Here is a 12,809-nt window from a genome sequence, read left to right on the forward strand (position 1 = left end):
CTGATATAGTGAAGACATTGTCTGCCCAGTTCCAGTTCAGGGCTGTGGGAACCACCTCCTCAGGTCAACTTTGGGTTTGCAGTAGGACCCCTTTCTGTGGGCCTTTGCCTGAGTTCTGAGCCATACAGTGGCAGTGTAAATCCAGGGTTCCAAGACCTCAGGCTGGCCCCAGAACCCCTCCCTTCATCATGGGGAAGGAAGCTTCTCAGCAAGTATACACAGTGTAGGAAAGCAAGGTTTGTGAAGTGTGGGTAGGCCTGTGTATGAAAGCGCTTGTGTGCAGACATACATGTACCCATTATATACTGTCAATTATACAGTTTATGTGCACATGTGCAATGTGTGCTTGTATGTGTACATGATTGTTTTCATCAGTGCTTAACTGAGCTCTTGCCTGTACTTATGCTTCTCTGTGTGTGCTTGTGAACATATGTGCCCATGTGTGCTATATGTGCACAGATGCTGTGGGAGACTTGTCCATGTGGATCTGTGTCTTCATATTTAATGGGATATAATTAGGAAACAATACCAGGAGGCCTCTTTCCTTAGTCCTGCAATTTCATATCCTATTGTAACATAAGCTCTAAAAATTATGAGACATAAATGGCAACAGTTAACACAAGACCATGAAATATTTGTTTTTAATGGAGCCACATGTGAGCAAATCTGTCTTCAGTTCTTTGAGACCTCCTCCTTTTAAGAAGAGATCTTTAAGCAGCCTGCCCTGGTTTTCAGGGGCTCCCCATATCCTCTTACTAGGCTCCCCTGGGATCAAGTTGCTTTCAGAAGGACTGGGAAGGGGATTTGCTATCTCTGAGCCTCTAAAAAGGGACAGGCAAGGACACAGTGAAGTATCACAGCACAGAAACCCTTAGGAGGCATTCCCTCCTCCTCTGAGCAGATGACAGCATGAGGCTCAGCAAAGAGACACACTTGTCCAAATTCATGTGACTGGAATCTAGGACATCAGGTAGGAACAGAGCATGTAGGCTAGGCCACCCACCCCTGTGCTTCCCAGGACAGAGTGCTCACCCTGGGACAGGGGGTAGAAGCCAACTGGGAGAGGGAAAGGGATGATCATTTTGCTCAACCATTAATTCAGTGAGGAGCCTGAGGTAAGGTTAGAGCCCCTCCTCTGTTGATCCTCTAATGCTTTCGACAGATAGTCCTTGCTGGAACCTTTAAACACCAGCATCCATTCTCCCAGAGGGGTAAAGAATAGGGGAAATTCCAATTCTTGCCAATCATTATTAAATAACTAATAAAATAAATAAATAAACACACCTGAAGTTTCTGGGAATCCAGCTGGACAGCCTGCTAAGACCAGCCCAGGCAGGGAGTCTTCATCTAGGCTGCTATCAGAGATTCCCAAATCCAGGGAGGCTCAGGCTTCTTGCTGACAGAGGCTAGCAGGGGAGACCCAGGAACAGGGTTGGAACCCCAGGAAGCCAGAGGTAAACATGATGTGGGGAATGCAGTTGTCTCTACCAATTCCTGAATCCCCGTTGGCATGTGTGGGCTGTTTTCTTCTAACCTGGGAGCCAGAACACCATAATCAAGTGTTTGTGACATAGGGAAACTGTGTCCACTGCAGTGGGCAGACCTGAGAGCCCCAGAGAGCAGGACCCACAGATGAGAAGGGCAGGATGACAAAGAAAAAGGAAGCCATGCCAAGGATTATCACCTCAAGTGTCGGCTTTCTTGCAGGGTGATCTCCAGCAGGAAAGCAACCGACCAATGCTCTCCTGCCCATTCAAGAGATGCGATGATTCAGACAAGAAACACTGGGGAGACTGAAGTGTGCTCAGATCTCATTTATTAGCAGGTGGGCAAGAGTTTAAAATAGAAAACCAAACAAAGAACATATTTAAAACATGTCAGAAATTACAGGTTTCTTAAAGGTTAGCTTGCCCCTATGGTAGGGGACAGGTATGACAAGAATTGATAAGATACATAAAGGTCAAGACAATTATTCTCCATGATGCAAGCAACTTAATTAAACAAAGGTATTTGAGAGAAACATAGGGGTTAAGTCAGCAGGGTGAGATTGGGTAAAGATAAACAGAGCATGGTAGGTATCAAAGCTATGAGGAAAAGTTTGGTGCTTCACTGACTGTTGTCAGAGAGGTGGGTGATGGAGTATGCTTTCTCTAGTGATCAAAAGTGGGGTGGTTGTGTAAACTCTGGGTGACTATGTGAACTTTGAATGAACCTTAAGTCAGGCAGCCATGTGGCCTGAAGTTAATGGAGAGAGGCAATGAGGTTTCTGTGGGCTTGAGAGTCTGGAAGGGAAGAGCTAAGTCTGAGAGACATGGTTTTTCCCCTTTGCTCACCTCGGTTGAGAGAGACTAACAAGAGGGTATCTTCTTAGACCTCCATACAAGGATAAGGGGAGTTCTCCCTAAGCTCTATCAAGCTTACACATAGCCCCACACTCAAGTGTCACTTCATTTACTCCTCCAAAGTGAAGTTAGGGAACAGCTGCTATTCTCTAGGCCTTGCAGTGGGAAGCTGGGTTTCAGGGGTGAGCAGTAAAGCATTTCCCCTGATTTCATAGAGCAGAGCCTGGTAACAAGACAGGCATCATGAGCTGTGAAGTTGGGGGTAGGATGGGGGATGGGATGTAGGAGCCATGCTCATACAACCACCCTCTGGTTCATCCACTATGAAGGCAATGTTGGGGAAACAGGCTGAAATGCCCATCAAGTCATTAAGTTTCTTTTTTAAATATATTTATTATTGTAGAGACAGACATTGAGAGTGGAGGGGGAGACAGAGAGAGGGAAAGAGACAGAGAGACACTTGCAGCCCTATTTCACCACCCATGAAGCTTTACCCCGCAGGTGGAGACCAGAGACTTGAACACAGACCCTGGTGCACTGTTGTGTGTTCACTTAACCAGGTGCATCACTGCCTGGCCCCTAAATTCATTAATTTTCTCCAGAGAAAATGGCATAGAAAGCTGAGTTACCTGTTGGTTTACATAGAAGATTTGTCCTCCAGTGATAGAAAGTTCTATTTTAAGTCTATCTTATTAGTCTATATGACTAAATAGCTATGTTTGCACCTAAGTATGTACATACCTAAGAATGCATGTATATATACATGTGTATATATACATGTCCATCCATCTATTGTTTATTATAATCTACGCACCCATTTATCATCTACCTATATTCTTATGGTTTGAATCTGAGTATATGTGTGTGTGTCCATCTGTCCATCATCAATCATTAGCATCTTATGTCTCTCCTCTTAATTATGTATATATCAATCACTTGTCTATACAGTTGCACATACATTTACTTATCTATCTTATATTCATCCACATAGCTATGCATCCATGCATTATCTGCTTAATCATCTGCCCATATACCATCTGTGTTTCACACATGTATGTTTACAGATAGGTGGACAACTATTTGTTCATTTATTATTTATCTTATATATGTATTTATCCACCATTTGTCTATGCACCTATGAGTGAATTAATTCATCTATCCATCCCTCTATACATCCATGTACCTCTCATGCATTTATCTAAGTTATACATGCACAAACATACATATATATGTACTTATTTATTTCTACGAGCACATATATATATATCACCCATAACTTCACAAATATGTGGATAGAGATGAATATAAAATATGGAAATAGAAACTGTGTCACACTGGGATCCACATAAATACTTTTTTTATGTTTAAAATTTCCTTTATTTTTTATTTTTTTATTTATTTAAGAAAGGAAACATTAACAAAAACATAGGTAAGAGGGGTACAACTCCACACAATTCCCACCACCAGATATCCATATCCCATCCCCTCCCCTGATAACTTTCCTATTCTTTAACCTTCTGGAAGTATGGACCCAAGGCCATTGTGGGATGCAGAAGGTGGAAGGTCTGGCTTCTGTAATTGCTTCCCAGTGCCCTTGTTTTTTTATTGTTATTGTAGTTATATTGTTGTTGTTATTGATGTCGTCATTGTTAGATAGGACAAAGAGAAATAGAGAGGGAAGGGGAAGACAGAGAGGGGAGAGAAAGATAGACACTGGCAGACCTGCTTCTCTTCCTGTGAAGCGACTCCCCTGTAGGATCCTTAAGCCACGAGCACTTAACCCAATCATCCTGTATCTTGAGGGATGGCACTCTGGAACTTGGATGGAGAGCTGACTCAACCTATTTCCTCCCCAGAATTTGAAACTTGGTAGCTTGTTTGAATATCTAAAATGTGTCCTGGGAGATAGGTGGTGGACATTCCTTAACAAAGAGTTTACAGGGTAATTGTAAAGGGCTTTTTAAATACTTAATCCCTGTTTTTCAAAAACCTTTGCACCTGGCCTCCCAAAATGCAGTAGGACAGAAGTCAGCTGAGACAGTCCAAGCTGGCTCTCACTCGCTCCGTCTCATGCAGGAAGCTGTAGAACTGGGGCAAAGTTAATTCTATATACAAATTCTCTGTTTGATTTCCTTTCTTAATCACCAACTTTAATTGTAAAAAAAAAAAAAAAAAACCTTCCAACTTTGTCCAGTTCACTGCTCCCAGATATCACTCCAAATCTCCACTCCATGTCGATAAGCTGGTTAATCATCAGGGTCTGACCTATGGCCCACTGAGCAAGGGAGGGGGCATTCTGCTTCCACTTTTCTGAAAAATAAGTGGCTTTCTCCTCACTAAGACCTAGAGTTATGAAATCAGCGTGGATCTGGTCTGCTGTGACACTCTTCTTCACGGCACCTGCGTGTCCAGCTGGTTGAGCTGCTGAATGTTGTCGCCCACATCCTCGGGCACCACCTCTTGAGTGCAGTGCAGGCGGCCCAGGCCCATGGCGCCAGCACACCCGCTGCCGCCACCGCCACTTTTTCCTTCGCCGCCCCACATAAATACTTCTTCATAGAAGAAAATTCTTTGCTTAATTTGATTCTGCTGGAATTGTAATAAATAAATTATTGTCATTATCTCCTCCAGAACATACAAGTTTTCTCCAAAACAATTGGACCAAGGTTAGCTGGATGAACTGAAAAATCTGGACAAAGGAAGAAAAGCAGCTTTATTAGGGAATGATACTAGATAAAATTTCAAATTGTTCCCAAAGCTAAAATGGGCATATAGTTCAAATGTTCTGTCATAGTCTGTGGATTCATGGCCTTTCTCTGTAATCTAGGGTCCAGGGCCACGCCCAGTCCTAGCTCCCCCTGGATCCCCTCTCCCTACAGAGAGAACAGCGATCAAGTCTCATTACTGCATCTGCTCTTGTTCAGTTGGACTGAGCTGGGATGTACTGTGAGAGCTGACCTGGAGAGTCAGCTCCGTTGGGAAATAGATGTTCTGAACCATCATCCCTCTCCTTGACAAATTCTACAGGTAGAATTTGACCATATTCGTTCTTCAGCTACCACCTCTGTCTACTTTTAATGCCATTCCTGCTGGTCTTGTGTTTCCCTTTCACCATGTGACATCAAAATTTGTCACTATGCAGGGTATCTAGGTCCTCTCCATGCCATGCTCCAACCTCTACTTTTTCCATCACTCAGGGATGCTTTAGCAGTTCTTTCAAAATGTTTATTCACTCAGGCAAACCTTCACTCCTGGAAGCCACCCCACCTTCATGAGAGGGTTCATTTACCGACACAGGCAGGACAGGGGAGGCAAGAAGTCAGTCATGGCTGCAATGGAACCCAGTCTACATGCATGAGACTGACCTTGAAAAGGCCCCTGTTGGCTAGGTGGTGGCACACCCAGTAGAGCACACACATTACCACCCACAAGGATCCAGGTTCAAATCCCTAGGCCCCCACCTGCAGGGCAGGGAAGCTTCAGGAGTGGTGAAGTGCTCCAGGTATCTCTCTTTATCTCTCCCTTTCTTGCCTCTCCCTCCCCCACCAATTTCTCTCTGTTCTATCAACTAAAAAGAAAAGAAATAATAAAGCAATGAAATTTCTAAAAAACAAAAATAAAATAAAAATTCACTACAAAAAAAGCCCCTCTTTGAAGTTGACAACCTAAATTCTCTACTATAGATGTAGAGTCTCAATGATGAAAGTTTAAATCCAAGCTCCAATCATTCTGGTGACCCTCTCAACCAGAATTTATCACACCCAGTGCCAGTCATTCCAGCAAGAAGGAAAGGGGAGGTACTCTGTCACTCCCTCCTGACAGTAAGTGCATGCTTGTGCATGGAAGGTCAAGCAAGGTCAAGGGCATTGCAGACATGAGGAAAGAGAATCAACATGTCCCCTGCACCATGGAGCCTAAGCTAGACTGTAGAAGGCATGCATGCATTGAGGCATCTCAGCCCCAAATCCATCTCCTTCAATTTAGCCTTTTTTGAAATATGAGTGTCGCTATTTCCAGTGAGCCCACACTCACGGACATCCTTGCTGTGGACTATTTATGGAGATATCCCACCAGTCAGGGGAGACTTACGAGCTACAAAAATACAAAGGATAACCTGGCAAATCCCATGTTGTACTAAAGGGCTGCAAATCAGTCCTTGGGCCGGGTCCCAGATACTAAGAGAAATGTGATTAAGTGTGACTTTTTTAAAGTTTTGTTTGGATTTATTCCTAAAAGCTCCTTTACCCAGAGACTCAGATTCTTGCTGGCACAGATGGCTGCCCTGTCATAAATCAGGCAGAATTTGAGTCATGTCCAGAAGGAGCCTACAACAGAAAAAAAAAAAAAAAAAAAGGCACACCAAAAAGAAGAATGAGTTGGAACATTGGTACAGAATTAACATTTGTCAGCACCCGTCAGTGGGTATGAGGCTCAGTTCTGAATGCAAGCTGGGGCCCTGGGCTTTGCTGCTGCCTCCACACTGGCTCTGGTTGAGCAGAGTCTTAGGGGTGATGCTGAGAGCACTCAGGATCAGGTATTCACACTAGAGCTATAGAGAACATGTCAGAGATATAACTTGTCTTGACCGGACATGCAAGAAATGAATAAGAAGACAGCCAGAACTGGTGACATCAGGACACTTGAGACCAAGAGACAGCACTATTGGTCAGGACTGGAGTCCACCCCAGAGCAGAAGCTCCATCCTCTTGTCCAGGATAATGAGGGTCTGGGACGAGGACTCAGCCTTCCATAAGCTCCTTGCCCATGACCAGGGACAAGGACAGATGTGCTGCCTTGAAGTCATGAGGTCACAAGTCCCCAAGAGCTAAAGACATGCTCTGAGCTGAGCTTTTGGCCAGCTGTGACCTGAGCTCTTATTTCCTCCACTGTGACTTAGAGAAAACCCACTTCCTTGAGGCCCAGCAATGCAGGTTAAGCAAGAGGTATACATTGCTAGCATTCCCGTGGAGTGGATTCAGCCATGGGGTAAGTCTCCAATCCTCTCTCACCATTTCTAGTGACTGCGTGATATAGAAAGGAGGACTCAGGAAGTACTCTGGTATGAATACTCATTTATTTGGAGACGGGTACAGGTTTATATAGAGAGTTAAACAAAGAACATTTTTCACATATGTCAGAAATTACAGGTTTATTAAAGGTCATCTTTCCCCTATGGTAGGGGGCTGGTATGACAAGAATTGATGAGATACATAAAGGTCAAGACAATTAGTCTCCATGATGCAGGCAAGTTAATTATCCAAAGGCATTTGAGAAAAGCTTAGGGGTTAAACCAGTAACGTGAGGTAGAGAAAAAGAAAAACAAAGCTTCATGTAAATCACAAATATAAAAGGATACAAGAAAATAGGATTTGGGGGTTTTTCACTATCTGGTATTGGGAATGTATGATAGAGTGTGTTCTCCTTTATGATTAAAAGGTGAAGTGGATGTGTGAACTTTGAGTGAACCCTAAAGCAGGCAACCATTTGGCCTGCTAGCAGGGGGAACTAAGTATGAGAGGCTTGTAGGCTTTCTGTGAGCTTGAGAGACTAACAAGGAGAAACTGAGTCTGGGAGACTTTTCCCTCTTGGCTCATCTCTATAAGGAGAGAGGCTAACAAGTTGGGTGTCTTTTTAGACCTCCATCCAAGGATGGAAGAGCTTCCCTAAGCTCTACCAAGCTTTCACATAGTCCCACAATACATGAGCCTCAGCACCTATACAGACAAACTCAAATGTGAGGCTGTCTTTCCTGCCCATTTATTTGGGAAGAAGCAACCAAAGAAAGGCCAAACCCCAGGCCCACCATATGCAACAAGAGCATGCCCCCTGACCTTCCAGGGAAGAGGCGGGATGTAGAGGAATGAAGCCCCCTGCCTCCTACACCATGCACATGGGTAGTCCCTCTGTTCTGGACCTGTTTGGTGAGATTTTCAGTAGTTTTGCCAACACTTTTTTGATGTTCTGAATTTCTGGTGCTTTGCCCTCTGGGACCTTCCTCTCTCCCCATTAGCTGATTCCCAGAGATGGTGGATGACTAGATTTCCAGCAAGTCTTACATACAACTCAAAGCTCATCTCCCTCTTCTATGGGGGATCTCACACCAGGGACTCATCCTTCCTCCCAATACAGACACCTCAGAGCCTCCACACCCCAGAACCCACCAAAATTATTTAGACTGGTCAGTTATGAGAACAGGATGCTTCTTCATCCACCAAGTGTCTGTGTATTTGTTTTTACAGAGCACTGCTCAATTCTGGCTTCTGGTGATGCTAGGACTGAACCTGGGACCTCACAGCCTCAGGCATTAAAGTCATCCTTCACTCACCCCTTCCTGCTTCATTCCTCTCTTCCTGCTAAAATGCGTAATACATTCAGGGGTCTGGCACACATTCTCCCTCCTTTTGTGTGGTCCTGCCAGCCTTATACTGACACTGAGGCCCCATAGAAAGGCATTGTCCTCTCCACACTGGAAACTGAGAAAAAAAAATTCTTTTGACTTACTAGACTTGCCATTCCCAAATATTAATACAACTCTATAAAATAGAAACAATAAGTTCAGAGAGAGAGCACAGATATTGTGTATGGACTTACTTTGACGCATGTGATCCCAGAGGCCCCAGGCATAAACTCAGCACCACCTTGTGATAGAGTTGAGCAGTGTTTGGGTCTATCTATCTATCTATCTATCTACATATCTATTCCAAATAAACAAATAATTTTAAAAAGGAATTTTATCAGTCTGAAAGTTGGTACAGCAGGTAGACTGACCCACGAACATGAGGTCCCAAGTTCAATCCCCAACACCCATGTGTTGATGACTGATGTTCTCATTATTGCTCTCTTTCAATTTATCATTAATTAGTAAATATTTTTAAAATAAAATTGAACAGATGGATGACAGATATTTATAGCTTGATTGTCTTTCTGATACAGTCACATGAAATGATCACTGATGATCTCAACTAAATCAATGCAACCAGTGTCCCTTCAACATGTTTCACTTTGTACTGTGTCCAGAGATGCCAGACCTGGGATGTCAACCTTCTAGCTCCAATACTCTTCTAAAACCATTCTTAGCTCATAGGACGCCTTAGTTACATTTTGGTGGCACATGTCCTAACACTGTCTCTGCGCCTTACCCCCAGTCCATCCTGACTAATGTAAGAACACAGAGATAAGTCAGCTCCCAAAGTGGTAACCTCCAAGAGGACAAGCTCCTGGCACTGGCAGACTGAGCCAAAAGGCTCAAAGAGAAGAAAATTGTCAGTGATCTTTTCATGTGACTATATCAGAAAGACAATCAGGTTCTAAATATCTGTCATCTAAATGGCCTGAGGAGAGAACGTTTATTAAAAGTTTTCCATAAGCATTCCCCAGCTCTTTAATCACAGAGGCCTCTTCTTCTTTTTCTTTTTTTTTCTCCTTCCCGTAAGATCTTAAGCGCATTTACTGCCTTCTCATAAAGGACTTTTGCTTCTAATCATATCGATTTTACTATAATTAATTTTTAACGTATTTTCCAGAGTGTTGTGTATATACAGACCAAGATATTTTATTATATATTAACATAACCATTTCCCTTCTTAAGATGGGTTATTAAATGAGGGCTAATTTATTATCGCTTAAGATGGTATGATGTTAACCCAATTATCATTTGCATTTTCTCCTGTACACTTTGGAATATGATGGGACAGCCGTAATAGAGACAATAGGATTACAGTCACCAAACTTAATCAGGGGGACTTTGACTGCATTCTAATGATAGCTTAAGGCACAGGAGAGATTCCCTTGTGGAAGAAAGGCTCACTCTCTAGTTCCACCTGATATTATGAGGGAGCCCTGGGAGCACAGCAAGCCCCACCCAAGCCTCTGCCCAGCCCAAGGACCTCTACCCAAGCAGTACTTCCTAGACTTAATGCCATTTCCTGACCAAGTGACAACAACACCTCCCTCTCTGGTGGGTCACAGTTAGGGAGGACTTGTATGTGGCTGGCTCAAGGTGGCAGTTGGCACATGGGGAGAACTCCCCACAATAGCTCCCTCAATACTCAGTATTTTAGGAGGTGCTAATGGTTTACAGTACAGTTACTGACATTTGGGTGCAATTTCTCTCCCTGTGACAAATGTCTGAAAAATACTCTCACCCCATGTCAGGTCCTTTTCCACCATCATGCACCAGGACCCCAAAGCACGCTCCCTCTGCCCCCACACCCTCCTCCCTCAGAGTCCTTTGCCTTGGTGCAGTAACCAAATCCAGTCTAAGCTTCACCCTATGTTTCCTTCTTCTTTCCTTACGTACTACCTTTAAGTAAGAACATCTGGTATTTGTCCTTCTTCTGACTTATCTCACTTAACATGATTCCTTTATGTCCCATCCAAGGTGAAGCAAAAGAGAAGCCTTCATCATTCCTAAGAACTGAGTAGTGAGTAGTATTCCATTGTGTATATAGTATTCCATTGTGTATATACTAGTATTCCATTGTGTATATAGTATTCCATTGTGTATATAGACCACCATAGTAGCTATGTATTCCATTGTGTATATAGACCACCATAGTAGCTATGAGCCAGCTACTAGTATTATATCCAAAGGAAAAAATATGAAGAGATCTATGTATACTTACACAGCATTATCTCCCATTTCCATGGAGCATGTATATCTTCCACAGCATTATCTCCCATTTCCATGGTGACCTCCAGGCACAAACCTGCTGCATTAGTTGACTTTGAATATGCTGTTTTCTCTACCTCTAAATCAACATTCACAGAAAATAGGTTTGCCTGACATGCCCAAGTATGTTTTTGCATTCATATTCAAGAGTGGGGTCCCCCCAAAAGGACTGATGTCTCTCACCCTGTTTAATGAAATATATTCCAAGGAGGTCATCTATCTGGTCTCCATCCAATCTCTGAGTACTCAACAAGCAGTAAAAGAGACAGCACCCCTTGCCCTGGAGTGTGGGTAGAAGGCTGTATGCAGATCACAAATCTGGTTAGCAGCCCCCTGGTGTCTGCTCTCTGGGAGCTGAACCTGACCACACACACAGGCTGGCAGGGCAGCCGTGGTCATTAGCAGCTGGCTGTAAGCTGTGATCCTACAGGAGTTGTAGATAGGGGCAGTAGGGGCAGTGGAGCCATTAGTGAAGACCAGCCTCCTTTCTAAGACCAAAGCCCCATGTTCTGGCTCCACACCTGGTATCAGAGGATTCAGCTCTGTTCTCCCGTCTTTTTTTCCAAATAGCTGGAATGACCCCTTGGAAGCTAGGCCAGGATACTGAGCTGCTCCCAATCCCATGGGAGTAGGGGCTTTTCTTTAACAGCTTGGGGTGATGGAGAGGCCATATGAGAGACTGTTGTGAGTGTGTTGGCTGACCACCAGAGTCACGTGGACGCCAGCTGTTGCAGGCTGATGGTTCTGCCACCACAGGGTCTAGACCTTCCTCTCATTAACTCATTAACATTTACAGAGCTTGTGATCAGGCCTGCTTCTACCATAGGAAGAAGGAGGTCCGTTGAATGGGGCCGGGCTGTTTCTCAGACAGTGCCCAGGCTGGCCAGAGGTCTGGTAACAGCCATCCCAGAAAGGGATAGCAGGGGTGGAGCAGCAGCTGCATTTTCTACTTACCATAGGCTTCATGGGCACTGATCACTTGTAGCTGGGTGGGACAGAGTCTTCTGAGGACAATGGCTCTGCAGGACCTAGGGAGTGGCCAGTTGTGGGAGAGACACAAGTAGATGGAAGTGGGAACATTGACAACATAGACTTCTGTAACTTCTAGGCTCTCCAGAGACAGAAGTTGTGATGTAAGAGTAGCCAACCTCCTAAGTTTTGATGAATGCAGGGGACAGCTGCTTCTCAGCCTGTGAAAATACTTTGGGAATAGAGGGATGGGGAGCACCTAGTAGTGCACACAAAAAACTGTATGAAAGAACCCAGGTTCAAGCACCTATCCCTATCTGCAAGGCGGAAGCTTTATGGGTGGTGAAGCAATGCAGCAAGTATCTTTATCTCGACCTCAACATCTTTTCCTTCCCTCTCAATTTCTCTCTATACCTATCAAAGGGAGGAGCATGGCTGCTGGGAGCAGTGAATTTGTTGTGCAGGCACCAAGGCTCAGTAATGACCCTGGTGGCAATAAAATATAAATAAATAAGGAATTAATTAATGAATAATAATGAAAAGAAAGAAATCTAGGTGTTGACCCCAAGTCCCAGGGCTAGGACTCAGCAGCAGATAAGCAGCAGTTGAGATATTCCTGACTTGGGCCATAGGAAAACTGGAGATGCATCTGAGATACCCCTCCCCCAGACACTTGACAAATGGGGATCTTGGCTTGGTAGGGGAGGGGGTCATCAGAGTAAAGCAGCTTCAGGGAGCCAAGGCAGGCTCCAGTTGAGGCAGTCAATTCTCCCTCTGCTGTCTAATTAATGATCAGGTAGAGATCAACTTTACCACCCCATCAAGAG

General features: G+C 44.1%; 1 long non-coding RNA gene and 1 pseudogene across 1 annotated transcript in view; one reads left to right on the plus strand and one right to left on the minus strand.

Annotated features, from left to right (window-relative positions):
- LOC132541325 (uncharacterized) overlaps nt 1–12,809 on the plus strand; it is a 496,194-nt gene that overhangs the window by 242,071 nt on the left and 241,314 nt on the right. The window lies entirely within an intron of this gene.
- LOC132541260 (COMM domain-containing protein 7-like) lies at nt 4,031–4,832 on the minus strand (annotated as a pseudogene).

The sequence above is a fragment of the Erinaceus europaeus genome, chromosome 11 (genome assembly GCF_950295315.1).
Source record: "Erinaceus europaeus chromosome 11, mEriEur2.1, whole genome shotgun sequence".
Lineage (NCBI taxonomy): Eukaryota > Metazoa > Chordata > Mammalia > Eulipotyphla > Erinaceidae > Erinaceus > Erinaceus europaeus.